Source organism: Eschrichtius robustus, chromosome 18 (assembly GCF_028021215.1).
Source record: "Eschrichtius robustus isolate mEscRob2 chromosome 18, mEscRob2.pri, whole genome shotgun sequence".
Lineage (NCBI taxonomy): Eukaryota > Metazoa > Chordata > Mammalia > Artiodactyla > Eschrichtiidae > Eschrichtius > Eschrichtius robustus.
Genome location: NC_090841.1, coordinates 57,124,917 through 57,142,673, shown reverse-complemented (window position 1 = coordinate 57,142,673; position 17,757 = coordinate 57,124,917). Strand labels below are relative to the sequence as shown.

The 17,757-nt window shown below is 34.3% G+C and overlaps 1 pseudogene; it reads right to left on the bottom strand.

Annotated features, from left to right (window-relative positions):
• The window catches only part of LOC137751875 (protein enabled homolog), a 137,196-nt pseudogene that overhangs the window by 78,910 nt on the left and 40,529 nt on the right, over positions 1-17,757 (bottom strand).

Here is a 17,757-nt window from a genome sequence, read left to right as displayed (position 1 = left end):
CTAATGTTTGTGGTTTAAATTATCCCTACAATGAGACTTTTGCTACAGTATTCTTTCTGATGCAATATACCCTTTCAAACTTAATTTTTAAAAAAGCTTTGCACAAAGATGAAATGTTTATTTTAAAGTCTATATTATCTGATACTAGTATAGCCATTCCAGCTTTCTTATGGTTTCTGCTTGCAATGACATCTTTTTATATCCTTTTACTTTCAACCTAATTGTATATTTGGATTTAAAGTGTGTCTCCTATGGAGAGACACACTTTAGGAGGATCTCCTATATATGGATCCTGTTTGTTTTCTATTCAGCCTGAAAATCTGCCTTTAATTAGATTGTTTAATCCATTCAAAATTTAATGATATTAACTGATATAGCTGGATTTGTCTGCCATACATTATGGCAGTTATTATTTTATATAATTGTATATCACTGACAGAAGTTTATATAGAAAATCGAGAGTAAGTACATATTTATAGAGGTTGTTGTATTAACCTGCTCATATATCATTTTGGTTCTTTTCATTTGTATCTATGGTTTGACTTATCATATGGTATCATTTCCTTACGCCAGTACAGCTTTGCTTCTACCTCCTCCTTTATGTTCTTATTGTAAAATACATTATATTTGTATGTACTATGGATCCATATAATTATATACAAATTGTTGCACACGATTCTTTTTAAAAATCAGCTAAGAGAAGAAAGGAGAAACATTATACATTTGTTTGTCTTTTGTGTTACATAATTACCTTCACTGGTGTTCACTATTTGCTGTGGATTTGAATTTCCCTCTTTGGGTTTATTGCTTTCAGCCTGATAAGTTTCCTTTAATATTTTTACGGTGCCTCTGGGACTTGCTAATTTTGCTGTTGTTTACCTGTTCATTTGTTTAGTGAACTGGCTGATCTCTTTTTGTGGCACCTGTTTCCTCTGCCTTGTAAATCAGGGGTCCCCAACCCCTGGGCCGTGGACCAGTACCAGCCCGGGGCCTGTTAGGAACCCAGCCACACAGCAGGAGGTAAGCGGTGGGTGAGAGAACAAAACTGATAGCTGATTGTTATATTGTTTCTATCAATTCCCTGGAGCATAAAATTAATGCACAGCGATCCAACTTCACTTGGGTTCCTTTGCAGAGGTAGTTTTTGAGGCTATCTTGAAAGTTTTTTTGTTTTTCCTGGTTCCAGGAGGCTGTCTTTTTACCTTGTTGTCTGTGGTAAACTAGCTGATCTAAAGCTTAGCTCATTCTCATGAAGATATTAACCTTTTCCTTGGTTGTTTACCATTAAAAGCTCTCTTGTTTTTGAAGGGGCCCTAGGCTAAATATTGCCCACGTGCTGTTCAAAATAAAGCCAGTTCCTTTTGGGAGAACTCTGGTGACCTCTGTTCTTATGGTCTAAATCTTTCACTGGGAAAAAATTCTGAGCTCTGAAGATGGGGTTGGGAACACTTGCTTGCTTCTCTTAAAATGACATGCCTATGATATAAATGGATGCTAGAAAGTGGCTATAGCCTCTGGTCTTCTCAGCTTGACTCTCTCTGTGTGGTACCTCCAACCTGTAAGCCCAAGTGAGGGTAGCTGAAGTACTCTGAGTCTTCCTCACCTGAATGAGGTACAGTGGCAGGTTTTTGCACTGGGGCAAGGTTTTGTCTGGGGTTTGCTTAAGCAACAAGAAGCTAGGGTTGTGAGAAAATGCTGGTGATAGCACACTTCTGGAGAGATTCTATAGCTCTTAACTAGGATCTGGGTGGAAAGAGAGACCTCCCATTTTGGCCACAGCTGCCCAGAATGGAACAGGGGTTCAGCCTGGAGGCTGGGAACAGACCATGGCTCAAGTTATACAGTCTTTCTTTTTTTCTTCCTGATATTTAGTAGATTTTCTTTTTTTTTTTAAATCAAAATTATTTATTTATTTACTTACTTACTTATTGCCGCCTCGAGCAGCTTGCGGGATCTTAGTTCCCTGACCAGGGATTGAACCCGTGCCCATGGCAGTGAAAGCATTGAGTCCTAACCACAGGACCACCAGGGAATTCCCTAGTAGATTTTCTTGAATAAATATTTATTCATTTGCTTTATATCTTTAGGATAATTTCCAGTGATTTTAATTTCTTTAATATAACTTTCCTCAGTTATATTTGTTCTACTGGGAATTGGTTTCACAGATCTCCTCCTATCACTATTCAGGAAATGGAATCTGTGTGTGTATGTATTTAATGCCAGTCATCACACAAAATTGTAACATGAAACATAAAGGTCAAAAAGAAGTACAGATAATTATAAACAAATTGGAGGGGTTGGGAGTGGGCAAAATAGGTGAAAGGGGTCAACTGTATGGTAATAGATGGAAACTAGACTTGGTGGTGGTGATTACTTTGTAGTGTATACAGATGCTGAATTATAATCCTGTAAACTGGAAACTTATATAGTAAAAAATAAAAACTAAAGTTAAAACTAAAACAAAACTTCTTTGTGATGTACAAGATACATCACCTGCGTAAGTGACAGCACAATTCTGAAAATTATTTTTGTGATTCACAATGGCAGTAAAAGGACTGATATGTTCTTTTAAGGTTTTATTCTCTCCATTTTTCCCTTTACTTATTCTACATACAGCATTTAAAATCTTGTTGCCATAGTTACTGATATTAAAGCACAAGAGAATCAAACCTGAAACTCTAAGAAAATATACTTGAAATAAAAGAAAAATCACTACAGTGAAACATACTTATATATAATAATTTCCCACCTGACATTGTATTATTTTTCTTCCCTTAGAAGATATAATGATTGAACCATATAGTGCCCCCCAAAAGGTTGCAGGATTTAAAGAACTTTAAAATGTTTCCTTAAAAGAGTCATTTTTAGAAACCAAAAATGGCATGATATTTACAAATACATTGTGTACAAATAAGTGATAACGACATGAGAAATACACTGCATGGTAATGAAAAGTTTATCCCAGACACAAATTATAACATATCCTTTTCTCATTAACATATTAATTTCTCATTAATATGAATATTTTTGTTAGCAATCATTTTTTATCAATTCAATGGCATACAAGTGACATTTAATTCAAGGAGAGTGAAATACAATATATAAACAGCATTTTAAAAGCTAGATTACTGTATGTGACTCTGCACAGTATGGTAGCCCATTCCATAAGGTCATTTTGAACTGAATGAAAAGGTAATAGCTGACCTGATATGGGATTTGATGCTATTCTTAACAATATGATGCCTCTTATTATATTGCAATAGATGCATCATTTAAAAGGTTTTAAATCACTTTCTTTCTCTTTTTTTGTCAAAAGAGCATACAGGGTAAAAATAGCTTTTTCAAAACAACTTGAGCACTTTTTTTTTTCAAAACCAATTCCACACCGATAAATCACAGAAAACATAAAGGCTTTGCAGTTGAAATCAGCCCACTCAAGTTCCTTCATCTGAATTCTACACATTAAATGTGAAAAGCTTGAATTTATCATATTTTCTATACACTGGGATTCACCAATATCTTTATAGATAGAAATATATAGATTGCATACTTAGATATACAGATATAGATATATACACATAGATATAGATATCACACACCAACACACAAACACACACACACACATAAACACATATATATAAATTTAGGAGGCCAGACAGAATAACTTCTTTATCTTTGAATCTTACTCCTCTTTTGTTCCTGTTATACATATTTATTAGGTAGCTTAAATAAGTATTAACTGATTGATTTGTCAAAGGAATTTGGAAATTTGAGCAATTTAACATGCTTAATATTAGGATAAAAAATTAATAATTGAAGAAAAAAGAAAAGTACTTTAAATTTTCAAATTATCTGGAACATGCATTGACTTATTTTTTGACAATGCTCAATTTTAAATCTCCTATCCTGCCTGCTCTTCTAAATTCCTTTCTCATATATTCAGTTATTCACTTACTATGAGCTTCTTTGTTCCCAATAGAAATACAAAGGCAGAATCCTTAAATCAATTCATGGGACACCGCTGATTTTCTCCTGCCCATTCCCTCCCCCCCCCACACACACATACCTGAAAAACCATCCAAATCTCAGCCAAGAGTACTCTCCACTTAGATATTTGTACCTACAATCTGAGAGTGACTTTCTGTGTGTGTCTGTCTGTCTCTCTCCCTCCTCAAAATCAATCACCAACTGTTTGATTCCACTCCTGAAATATTGATCAAATCTCTGTTATTCATCTACAGCGCCATGACATTAGTGAGAGTCACCATTCTCTTCAGCTTAAACCTCGGCAACTATGGAAAACAATATGAAGATTCCTCAAAAAATTAAAAATAGAGCTACCGTATGATCCAGCAATTTTACTTCTAGGTATATACCCAAAGGAAATAAAAACAGGGTATTGAAGAAATATATGCATTCACATGTTTACTGCAATATTATTATTACTCACAATATGGGAAAACCTAAGTGTCCATCAGCAGATACATGGATAAAAAAGACGTTGTATATATACATACAGTGAAATAGTATTCATGAGAAAAAAGGACAACTTGCCATTTGTGACAGCATGGATGGGACTTGAGGACAGATACTATGCTAAGTGAGATAAGCCAGAGATAGACAAATACTGTATGATATGACTTATGTGTGAATTAAAAAAAAAAAACTGAACTCTAAAAACAGAACAAAATGGTGGTTACCAGGTGGGGCAATAAGAGAGATGTTGTTTAAGGGTACAAACTTGCAACTAGTAGATATATAAGTCCTGGCGATCTAATGCACAGTATAGTGATTATAGATAACAATATTATATTATAAAAATTAAACTTGATAAGAAACTAGATCTTAATCATTCCCACCACAAAAAAGAGATAATTATGTGACCTGATAGAGGTGCTATTTAACACACTACAATGACAATCATACTGCAGTATATAAATGTATCAAATCAACATGTTGTACAACTTAAACTTACACAATGTTATATATCAAATATATTTCAATAAAAGACAACAAAAAAATCCCTGCAGTACCCTGTTAACTCATCTGCTCTTTCCTCTCCTGCAGCCCTTCATTTGGTTCATCACTAAGTATCAGAGAAGTATTTTAAAATATGATTTGGATAAGGGAGCTTTCCTGCTTGAAACTTTACAATGCCTTCTCCTTTAGACTACAAAACCTTGCATCAACTGGCTATGACTTCATCTCTAAATTTACTTCACTCTTTTCACAGTCAGCTACTATCTTTTCCTAACAAATACTACATAGGCTTATTCACATTCTCAGGATTTCAAGTCCTCCTCTGTCAGGCATGCTTTCTCTTCTTTATTTTATGGGTTAATTTCTCCTCATCTTAGCTCCTTAAATTTGCTTTCCTAGGAAGTCTTCCATAAACCTCACACTAGGTAAGTCTCTTTGTTATAGCTATAATCTAATGGCACAAATTTTAAAGTATATCTCTTTTATGAGATCCCCAGCTTCTTGAAGCCAAAGACTGTTAATCACTTAATTCCCAGCACCCAAGCTGACTAGCTAGTAATGAGTAAATACTCAATAGTGTTTGTGGAATAAATGAGTAAATCAACCAATCAACAGTAGATTGGTGGGGAGCACAAGTGAGATTATAAATGAAATAAAAATTTTACAAAATGGGAACATATACAGAGTTCTTCCAGGAACCTCCATTATAATTACCATTATTTAAAAACTGGATCTTCACTCTGTACTATTTTTCTGAGAGCACTAATGCTGAATACTGGCAACAGGGAATACAAAGCTCTTTTGTTTGATTTAATGAGACACAGATGAACAGATATTAGAACAAACATCTTAAAGCAAGGCATATAACTTCCTTTCCAACCAGAATCAGTTTCATTGCTATCTGATTCTGAGGAACCTCTGGAGGTTCTGAGATAAAGAAATATAAGTGGTGCTGACAACTTAATTGGAATTTCAAACAGAGCAAGTCAATTCAGTGAGCATTTTATTGAACACCTAGATAGGCAAAGCCCTGTGATAGTATGTGTGGAGGCACAAAGGTGAATAAAGCACACATGCTGCTGATTGTCTAGGTGGCTACAGCAGGGTCCTCTGAGTCCATGAACACTTCTCATTATGGCTCTTTTTGGCTATACATTGATTCTCTCAGAACTTCCTCCATCACTGGTATACTTGACCATGTCATTTTAAGTATTCTGATGAGGGGTGATTATGGAATAATAGAAGGACTGCAGCATGGACGCAGAGTCTTTTTAGATCTAGGGTTCACACATGCAATGGTTGTGATTTCTGAATTGAATTTTATCAATGTGTAAAGTGATTATTAATATTACTTATCTTTAAGATCACACATTGACATATCCAAAGCTTTTCTGATGTTGATAATGAATATTAAGTCACATAAGATCTCTAACTATTTAATCCTTTAACAATATTGTTGCTAAAACTGTGCCTAAAATTTAGACAGCTGAGGGAAGGAAAGCAGAGTACTTTGCAGTGGGCTCTTCTAATCCAAATCGTATGGATTTGCAACAAACTTGAAATGGTGTGGACACTGAAACTGGGTGAAGATCAGATATGGCCTCATAAATAACAGTAAAGGAGACTATATTTTTATTTTGGGAGACATAACCCTCATCTTCTTACTTTTCATATTTCATTTCTTTAGGATCCTAAGCCAGACATGTTTCAAAAACTTTGTCATCCTGAAAAACGTATTTCCAGTTCCCTGTTATATATACTTTCTTGTGGATGCCTTTTGATGCAACTGATTTCAATTAGGTAACTGAAACAAGATCTTATCATTTTTATTCTCAGAAATTTTACTACCTTACCTCCAAATTCATGGAATTATCTATACAGTATATATTTCATCCTTCCAGGTTTCTCTCTAGTTTCTATAAGTATTATTTTTACTTTATAATATTTGTTTGTTCTATTTTTCTCAGAGGTAGTTAACCCAGCGTTACTCCTCTCTTTAAAATAATAATAATGCTAATTATGGAAGTACTGCTTCTTTATTAAGAGAATAGAATTATAGAATCATTCCAGTATAACACCGTGTTCTTTGCATGCATAAACTTGTTAAATATTCACAACGAATTTTTGCATTAAGTACAAATTCCTGTTTTACAAAGGAACAAAATGAGACTCAGAAAAATTAGGCTACTTGTCTAAGTTATAGAGCTAGTAAGTGGTAATGGGTTAAAGCCAAGAATATCTAATTCCAGAGACTGATGTCTGAATAATTATGCCATAAATACATTATCACTGTTGCTTGGAGAAATTGTTCTTTTGATTTTTAGTGAGAATAGTCTTCTTAGATGATGTAATCAATTACATATGTGAAGTTACAGTAATGTAATTTCAACCAAAATGCAATTAAAGTGATTTGTTAGCCTAGCCTTTCTTAAGAAAGCAACCAGCTTAAGTGATGAGGGCAAACCACAGGACAATTCAAATTAAGAGGCTTGATTGGAACATTTTCCTACCTTCATTCCAATGTTCTTCTGAGTTCATACAACACTTTCTCTCAGGTGTAATACTTTTTTGACTGCTCACTACTCCTTGGAGACACTTGGACTCTGAGAAGTCACCTCTGTCAGAATCTCTCCTTTCATTATCCCCATTTTTAAAACTTGTTCTCAGCTTAGAACCACATTAGAAGATAAAATGACAACTAAAACACGTGTGTTAACAGCAGGCACCAGTTCGCTGAATTTTGTTAATTTTTAACAAAATATGCTTTCTTTAAAGTAAGAAATTATAATTTAAGGCAATTTTACATAGTGTGTGGTCAGTAAATGTTTAATAACTGATTAGTTTATGACAGAAATTCAAAGATTGGCAGTTGAAAATACAGATACATTTTTGGCCAAGCCCTACCTCTATCCCCATCTCTCACCATGCATTCACACGACACAGTCAACTGCCTTTTTCGCTGTTCCTTCCTGTTCATGGTGTCTCTCATACTTCATCAAAACCTGCATGTAGAGACACTGCAAAGTAGAGACACTGACAACCTTTTAATTTTTCTTCCTGGATTACTTTTAAGGGTGTTGCATAGTGAACAGCTTTGGAAGATAGAGATAATGAGGGCAGAAGTGTTTGCTATTCAGTTTAATAAAGATAAGCTCTCCCTCTGGGTAACAGATTGGGTAGGTTTGCTTGCAGTTCATTATAAAAGACAGGTTTTATAATCTTGGGGTTTCCATCTGCGACACAAGCCCACTGCTGCGTGGGCTCTACCCACCTGCGTTATGTGCTCAGGAAGTGGATTGGGGACAGGAGAGGAACTGATATAATTATGGAGTTTATGCTTCTCGCTGTATCTGAGTAACAAAGTCCTTTTTCTCTGTTATGGGTGTCTCATGTTTTCTGTCAGCAAACATAAAACCATGGCAGGCTTATTTGCTAGTTTGCAAATCAGGTAAATCTCAGGCCCTTTACCATTCTTGACACCATCCAGTTTAGAAATCAATCCCATGGTTATCACAAAATAAGGCTAGGAAGATGGCTACACCTGCAGCTTCCATCTGTGTGTTTCCTCTACTTTAGCTTTCCGAATATGCTAAACTCCAACCAGCATGAAAAGTTGGCTATTTTCTTCCTGATTGTTACATTTTAAAAGGAATTTAATTAGCAATGGTGGAAAATTAATGCGAGTTGATAATTCATAAATTTAAAGACAACATTGCCAAATTTAAACTTATAAGTTGATATCATACAATTTGTGTATTTCTTTTCATATTTTGAATGCAAAGATTTTTCAAATAAATTAGTATAATCTATATTAATGATTTTAAAATGATCTTCTATATTTGTCAGGGTACGTATCTTGGTGATATGTAAAGGTATAGTAGACAAAATGTAAATCTAAGCAGACTAGAGGTGACAAATTAATATCCACCTATATATCATTCACCCTATTTCCATTAAAATAGAAGATAATTTGGTGGTAAAAATATTTTGCTCTTACTCACATTCCAAAAGCCCTCAAAATTTCTTCTCGTTGGATTTATACAAAAAGATACTGAAGAGAAGCATAAAGATCTATCTCCATGGCTCTTTTTGACTGTGCAATGTATCATAAAGGTAGATGGAGAATGTGGCAGAACCTCACTCCACTCCAGACTTTGGCATAATGGTGCAGGAAAGCTCATCCAGTGAGTGAGTTATTGATTTTTTTTCCCCTCTGCCAAGCAATAGCATTTGCAAACATTAGTGGAGTGTTGAGATCTCAGGATTTTCTCTTAGCAGTGGTGGCCACATGATGTTCAACTCATTAAGTAAGCTGATACACACAGTTACCTGGAGAGACTGTCATATATTAGAATACACAGTTTGACCTGTGGCCAGTTGCCTGAAGCATATGGTCAGATATTGACTCATCCTCAATGTTAACGTATGTTAAATGTTCTTACTGTGTACTCTCTTGTTTTAACTCCCTTCTTGTTGTTTTTTCATTTTTGTGTCTCTCCACCCTCATGCATTCATGTGTCTTACTAATGAATCTGGAATGCTTATTCCTCTAGCTCACCAGGTTCAATTACAGTGAAATATCAGTGTAGTGAACCAGTGTGATTATCTATAGAATATTTTTCTGAATGTCAAAGACATGAGATTAACAGCAAAGTTGGGACTAAAATTCACACATTTCTGTCCTTACAAGTCAATGTGTTTAACAGAGTAGAGTGTTTCTTAACATATTCCTAATATTAAGAAGGCTATAATGTGCAATACTATGTTTAATCATTCATTTGTTCATTCTTTCATGAATTTATTGAAAAGAAATAGAATTACGCCTGAGGATAAAGAAATAAATAATATAGAAAACTGTGGCAGTTTCAATGAGCTTATGTCTAAAACAAACAATAAATTGATACATTAGAGTTAAAAAGGACATTTTTATCAGATCCTTTAAATCCAAATTAAAGGTCTGACTTTTACCTGAAAGAAATGAGAGGTTTTTTAAGTGTTAGGAAACAAATTGTGAGCAGATATTTATTTTTAAAATATAATTTTCATTGCCATACCAAAAATGGATACTCCTCATACAACTTGTATAGAAATTCATTTTCAAATTGACAATATTTTAAACTCAGGTATAAACAGCAGTTATAAAAAGGACTCCAGAAGCATTTTAAAGTAGAATAAAATAAACTTAATATATTTTTTAAAATCATATGGTAGATTCATGAGAGGGTGGGAGAGGTCTAAGAATGACTTCTAAATCTGAAACACTATAATGGGAAACTGGTTTGATTAAGGTATCATTTCATGAACTAAGGTTTAAGAGAGAAAATAAATTTTGTGAAAAAAGGATGAGTTCAATTTTGTTTAGATTGGTATTGTGGCTCCTAAGAGGTATCAAATGTAGACATAAAATGAGAATTTTGAAATATGGGTGTGAATTTCAACAGACATCAGAGTCGTGTAACTTGAATTTTAGTTTATAAATAAACTGATGAGAAATTAATCCTTGGGAATAAATAAATTAGCCCATGCCTATATATTAGTTGTTGATTGCTACAATAACAAATTATCCCAAAGCTTAGTGGCTTACAACATTTATTATTTCACAATGTTTGTAAGTTAGGAATCTGAAGTGGTATAGTTGATACATTTGGCTCTAGGTCTCTCACAAATGTACGTTCACTTCAAGTCTCCCCTGGGAAGGATTCACTTCCTAACTCACTCATGTGGTTGTTGGCAGCCTTCAGTTACTCACAGGCTGTTAAACTGAGACCTCAGTTCTTCATGAGGTTTGACTATAACTGTCTCTCAGTTTCTTGACTCATTTTCGTCTACATACACTACCTTACAACATGGCTTGCTTCATCAAGTGATCAAGCAAGAGAGCAAAAGAGAATACCAGCAAGAGAAAATGAGTGCAAGCAAGTTGAAAGTCACAGTTAAGCTCATACCAGAAATGATAACCCATTAATTTCCATACTCTATTCATTAGAACCAAATCACTAGGCCCAGCTCACAAATAATGGACTAAGCTTAAAGAAGAACATGAGTTCGAAGAGGTGGGGTCATTGGAAGTGATGTCAAAAGCTACCAGCCACAGCCCCAAGGAGTGAGAAGTAGTAAGAGGAGTAGACTCATGGCAAACTTGAGAAACATCTTTAATGTTATAATTTTAAAATTATCTGGTACAGAGTTAAACAAATATTTGAGGAACATCTCAGGCATTGTTTAACTTCATATTCTATTTAAACTATCCACATATATGGAAATTGTTAACATTTCTGACTATAACCTAAATTGAAGATTCCATGTCTTCTATTCACGCCTTATTTAAGTGCTCAATGTTCAACAGAGGTCTTTGTTTATTAACCTATTATAAACAATGCTACAATTTATATCCATTCAATTGATGTCCAAGATGGAAAATAGCACTCTACAATTAATAACAAAAACATATCATATTCTGATGATTACTATAAATACACTCCTTTCTTATGTCTTCTCTAGTTCAATGGTTTGAATATAATTTGATATTTTAATTATATTTGATATTTTAATTATTAATATATAGAAATGTAATTGCTATATTATGAAAGTTCTCTATATTTTATGTTTCATTTCCAATCTGAACATCTACAGCTAATACTCATGAGTCAAATCCAATGAAATATAAATCACAAGCAATTTCCGAATGATCAGAACTATGTTTAAGAAGTCTATGATGGAACCATAGGCTAAGAAAACAGACTGAACTGAAAAACTGACACTTAACCACAAGAAGCATGTTTAATTATGTAAGATTATTTGTGTGATTCACTCAGTTGTATGGTTCATTCCTTGATTATGACTTTCTGAAGGCAAGAGCATCTTGCTATAATATAATCATAGCAAAAATTGCCCAGCATAATATTAATTAACGAATATATTCTTAAGTATATTTTTTAAAATTCAGTTTACAGTTTAATAGCTTACTGACTTCTCAGTATTAGTATGATCATATTTTGAACTGACCTCTTAAATTTCTTTACAGATAGTTCACTGTTACAGTATTTGAAATGCAAAGCATTTTTCTATGTTGATATTTTTTCCTGAAACTTTACTGAATTCATCTGTTACTTCTAGCAGTTTGTGTGTGTGTGTGTGTGTGTGTGTGTGTGTGTGTGTGTGTGTGTGTGGAGTCTTCAGGGTTTTCTATATATAAGATCATGCTATATGCAAACAGACAAAATTCTACTTTTCCCTTTCCAATTTGCATGCCTTTTTTTTCTTACTCTACCTAGAACATCCAGTACTATGTTGATTAGAAGCTGTAGAGTATGCATCCATGAGTTGCTCCAGATCTTAGAGGAAAAGATTTCAAATTTTCAAAGATATTTCATGGTTGAATATTCTGTTAGCTGTGGACCTGTTATACATGACTCAATTATGTTGAGGTAAATTCCTTCTACACCTAATTTATTGAGAGTTTTTATCATGAATTGATACTGAATTTTGTCAAATGCTTTTTCTGCATCTATTGAGATGACTGTGTAATTTTTATCCTTCGGTCTGTTAATGTGGTTATCATATTGAATCTATAGGTTCAATGCTATAGCCATCAAAATCCCAATGACATGTTTTATAGAAACAGAAAAACAATTCTAAAATTCACACAGAACCACAAAACACCTCAAATAGCCAAAGAAATCTTGAGAAAGAAGAACAAAGCTAGAGGCATCACATTTCCTGATTTCAAAATATATTACAGTGCTACAGTAATTTTAAAAGTATGGTACTGGCATAAAGACAGACATAGAGGCCAACGGAATAGAATACAGACCCCAGAAATAAAACCATATGTACAGTCAACTGATCCTCAAAAAGCGTGCCAGGAATACACAATGGGAAAAGGATAGTCTCTTCAACAAATACTGTTGGGAAAACTGGGTATCTACATGCAAAAAAAAGAAAAAAATTGGAATCTTATTTTACACCATACACAAAAATCAGTTCAATTTGCATTACAGACTTGCATGTAAGACCTGAAACTGTAAAACTCCTAGAAGGAAACATAGGGGAAAAGCTTTTGGACACTGGTCTTGGCAATACTTTCTTGGATATGACGCCAACAGCACAGGAAACAAAAGCAAAAATTAATAAGTGGGATGGCATCAACTAAAAAGCTTCTGCAGCATCAAGGAAACAATCAACAGAATGAAAAAGCAACCTATGGAATGGAAGACAGTATTTGCTAACCATGTTATCTGATAAGCGATTTATATCAAAAAATGTATAAAACTTAGACAACTCAATAGCAAACAAAAAAAACCAAATAAACTGATTGAAAAATGGGTAAAGGACCAGAACAGATATTTCACCAAAGGAGACACACAAATGGCCAACAGGTATATGAAAAGGTATTCAACATCAGTAATCATCAGGGAAATGCAAATTAAAACCAAAATGAGCTATCACCTTACACCTATCGGGATGGCTATTATCAAAAAGACAAAAGATAAGAAGTATTGACAAGGATATGGAGAAACTGGAACTCTTGGAGGGAATGTAAATTGGTGCAGTTGCTGTGGTGCATAGAGGTCCCTCAAAAAAAAATAAAAATAGAATCACCATTTGATCCACAAATCACATTTCCGACTACATATCCAAAATAATTGAAATTAGGATTTGAGGAGATATCTGCACTCCATGTTCACTGGAGCATTAGTCACAAGAGCCAAATTTAGGAAACAACCTAAATGTCCATTGATGGGTGAACGGATAAAGTACACATGGCATATATGTACAATGGAGTGTTACTCATCCTTAAGAGAAGGAAACCCTGCCATTTGAGACAACATGGATGAACTTGGCATTATGTTAAGTAAAATAAGCCAGTAACAGAAGGAAGGACAAACGCTGCATGATTCCATGTATATGAGGAATCTGAAGTAACCAAACTCATAGAAGCATAGAGTAGAATGCTGGTTGCCAGAGGCTGGGGTAGGGGGAACAAGGAGTTGCTGTTAAATGGGTATAAAGTTTCAATTATGTAAATGAATGATTCTGGGGATCTACTGTACAATGTAGTGCCTACAGTTAATGGTAATCTATTGTGGGCCTGAAACATTTGTCAGTAGGGTAGATCTCATAGTAGGTATTCTTAATACACACACACACACACACACACACACACACACACACACATACAGGGCAAGAGGAAACAGTTGGAGGTGATGGATATGCTTATTACCTTGATTGTAATGATTGTCACAAGGGTGTATGCATGTGTCCAAACTCATCAAATTGCATGCATTAAATATGTACATTTTTTGGTATATCAATTAGACCTCAATAAAAAAAATTTTTTTTACAGTAATGATCCCTTACCAAAATTTTGGTGGTACACAGGAAAATTTATAAACCTAAAATAATACTCTTTTTCTGTATAATATAGTTCTAAAGATTCCAAATACAAATAATTTAAAGACAATCTTGGTACCTAAATAAATATAAAATTTTTGATTATCATCTTAATAAATGTTTTACAGAATCTATTGTATATTAGGTAAAATAATAAACATAAAAATTACTCCATATTTTAGGAGGTGGAGCTTTTTCAAGGCTATGTTCAAATGTATACTTTTTAAATATAAACATACCTTAAAGGGTATAAAACATAAAACGATTAGTTCCATATTGATTGTAGATGAAAAACTGGTTTTTAGGAAATTGCTGTTAAAGATTTGTTTCCACACTTTCCCAATAATTTTTATATTTCCTGTACAAAATGAGGTTGATCAAATAAGATATAACAACATAAACAAAAACCATGTGGCAAGATGCTTTTAGGAAACAAACTAAATGTAATAAATATAATAGAAATTTATGCTAAAAATAGAACCGATAAATGAACACAGCAGCAGAAAGCAAATATAAAATATACAGGCACTGTATGAGATCCCTTTTATATAATCAACTGAAAATACACTGCGCACCGCAGCAAAGAGTAGTGCCCACTCACCACAACTAGAGAAAGCCCACGCACAGCAATGAAGACCCAAGGCAGCCAAAAAAATTAAATAAAATAAATAAATTAAAGAATTTTAAAAAATACATTCAATAACTATATTTGTGATTAGTCAAATTCATAGAAGATTTGAGAAGGGTAGAAAATTAGGCTAATAGGCACACTCGGAATAAAACAACTATGGAAACAGCAAATTTATTCTAAATTTTACTTCATTTTAGTAATTCTAAAGTAGTCAAAACAATTCAAGTATAAGGGAATTTATATGTTGGTTATTGCTGTAAAATGTGTAAAATGTGTTTCCTTAGAATAATTAACCTAAGATGTATAAAATGTGTTTCTTTAGAATAATTAACCTAAGATGTGCTATTATTTCACTAATATTTCAACTAAATTTTAAAGGGTAATATGCATTCTGGAGAGTGTTTTGGTTATATAATACACAGTCACTCTTGCACGCTTGAAGACATAAGAAAAGCATAAAATTGGCCTTAATAATTACTGAATCTAAAATTAATTTTGAAAATATTCAACCAATTATATACAAAATATATGTGACAGGCTAGTAGGATGGTTCTACTTATGAATTACAAAATACTGAAAGACTTAAACTATCTGTAGCTCCTCAGTGACCAGTCCAGACAGTTTAGGTCTTGCCACTTGCTTGTGTTGTGCTGACATCAGCATCTCTTTGCCTAGAGGCATTCTCTACTCTTAGGTCCTCTGCCCATGTGCACTGCAGACTGGTGGTAGTTAAGAAATTAACACCTCCAGGATCATCTCTCAACTAATGTCTGATGGGAGTTTTCATGTACATACAACATCTCTCTTAAGATGGTATAATTTTGAGGAATGTGTTTTACACCATTTTCCAGAATTTCCCCCTTGAAATTAAGTTTCAGACAGGCATAATGGTAACAGGATGGACAGTGCACCCATTATTAACTGTAGCTCCTCTCCTTACTAACTTCTTCACTCCCATACTGATGTCACCTGCACCCCCCCCCCCCAAATAAACTACTTTCACACATTTTCTTTTCTCTGGATCTGGTTCTGGGAAAAGCCAAATCAAGACACAAATAATACAAGGATGCCTGTCCTTAGTCACATAATTTTCAATAATAAGAAGTCTACATTAAACACCTGGGTTTATATGAATGTGCTTTATATGAATGTGTTATGACAGAAGGAAAATTTTAAGTGAGACTAGTGCATATCACATAACTATATAGAATAGTGCCAATATTTTAAAAAAAGCCATAAGATAAAAATATCTTCAGTTCCCATGAATAATGAGACATTCCTCACTCTATGATAAAATCAATCTTCACTCATACTGTGGAGCCTATTTCCCTCCCCATCTCCAGAGTCTCCACGTCCACTTTATTCCATTCATTCTCTCTGATATATCTCATTCATTTCTATGGCATCGATGATCACTTCCGGGCTTTCAAATGTCTGATCACTTCCGGGCTTTCAAACGTCTATCTCCAGCTCCAAGGTCTTGCACAATCTTCGGCTTCATATAGCAAATTTCTTACTGGACGAGTCCAGTTAGAAATTCCACAGGCACCTCAAACTCATAATGTCCACTATTCTAATCACTACTCACAATCCACACCTCTTGCCCTGTTGCTTCTCCTCTTTATAACATCATTTTGCACACAAGAAATTTAAGTTTTATTCTTGATCTGCTTCTCTTCCTTAGCTCCAAATCAAATTAATTTCAAAGTATGTAATTCTATTTCCTGAACATTGTTATATGTGCAGTTTCCACCTTACCATACCTCCCTGAGTGTCAACTCCCATCATCTGCCATGCAGATTACTGCCACATCTCCCAACTGGCCTATCTGCCTCAGTCTTTTCCCTTCCAATCCCTTCTGCCCAAACTAATACCGATGATTACTTCAGCCTTGCCTCTTGCCTGTTGCCTCCATCCTTAGCTTTACATTCAGTACTCCAGTTACTCAATATTGTTCAGTTGCTTCAAAGTACATTTTCTAGAATGTCTGGCTATGGGCTCAAGTTTTTTGTCTGCCTGAAATTCACTCCACCCTTTTCTCCACCTCAGGTTAATTTATACTCATATTCCAAATTTTAAATTATATATATTGATTCATCTGTTCAACAAACTTGTTTTGAGTGCCAAGCCTGTGTCAAGATTTATTGCAGAAACTAAGAATAAATACATCAATAAATAATACAGATAGGGTTCATGCTCTATTGGGTCTTACACAAAAGCATACAAAGGAGTAAGTGACATCATGTGTAATGAAGAAAAATAAATTAGGGTAAGGTAAGTAAAGAATCATGAAGAGATAGGGTGGCTGGCAAAAGCACTCTGATGAGATGAATATCTCAGCAGAAGCCTGCATGAACTAAAGGAGTGAATTATGCAATTATTTAGGGGAAGCAGTTTCCAAGGTGATAGAACAACCAGAGTAAGGATGCCCTTAGGCAAAAGTAGGTTGTAGGGATCTAGGAAAAGCAGAGATCAATGCGTTATATCCTGACATCTTTGGTCTGTTCTATATGGCTGTCCACTGAGCTTTCAGAGCATACTATTCCCCCAGCCTACAAACTGATACACTTTATGTAATCACCTGCTTGCTGACTGTTTTTTCAACTCTCACGCAAGCATTCAAAAGACAGAGTCCTGGCCTGACGTCTTCACTTGGTACACGGTGCCCATGACAAAAAGGCTCAATATATATTTTATCAAAAATAAAAGTATAAGCAGACATTCATACATAAACACATACATATGTATGTGCA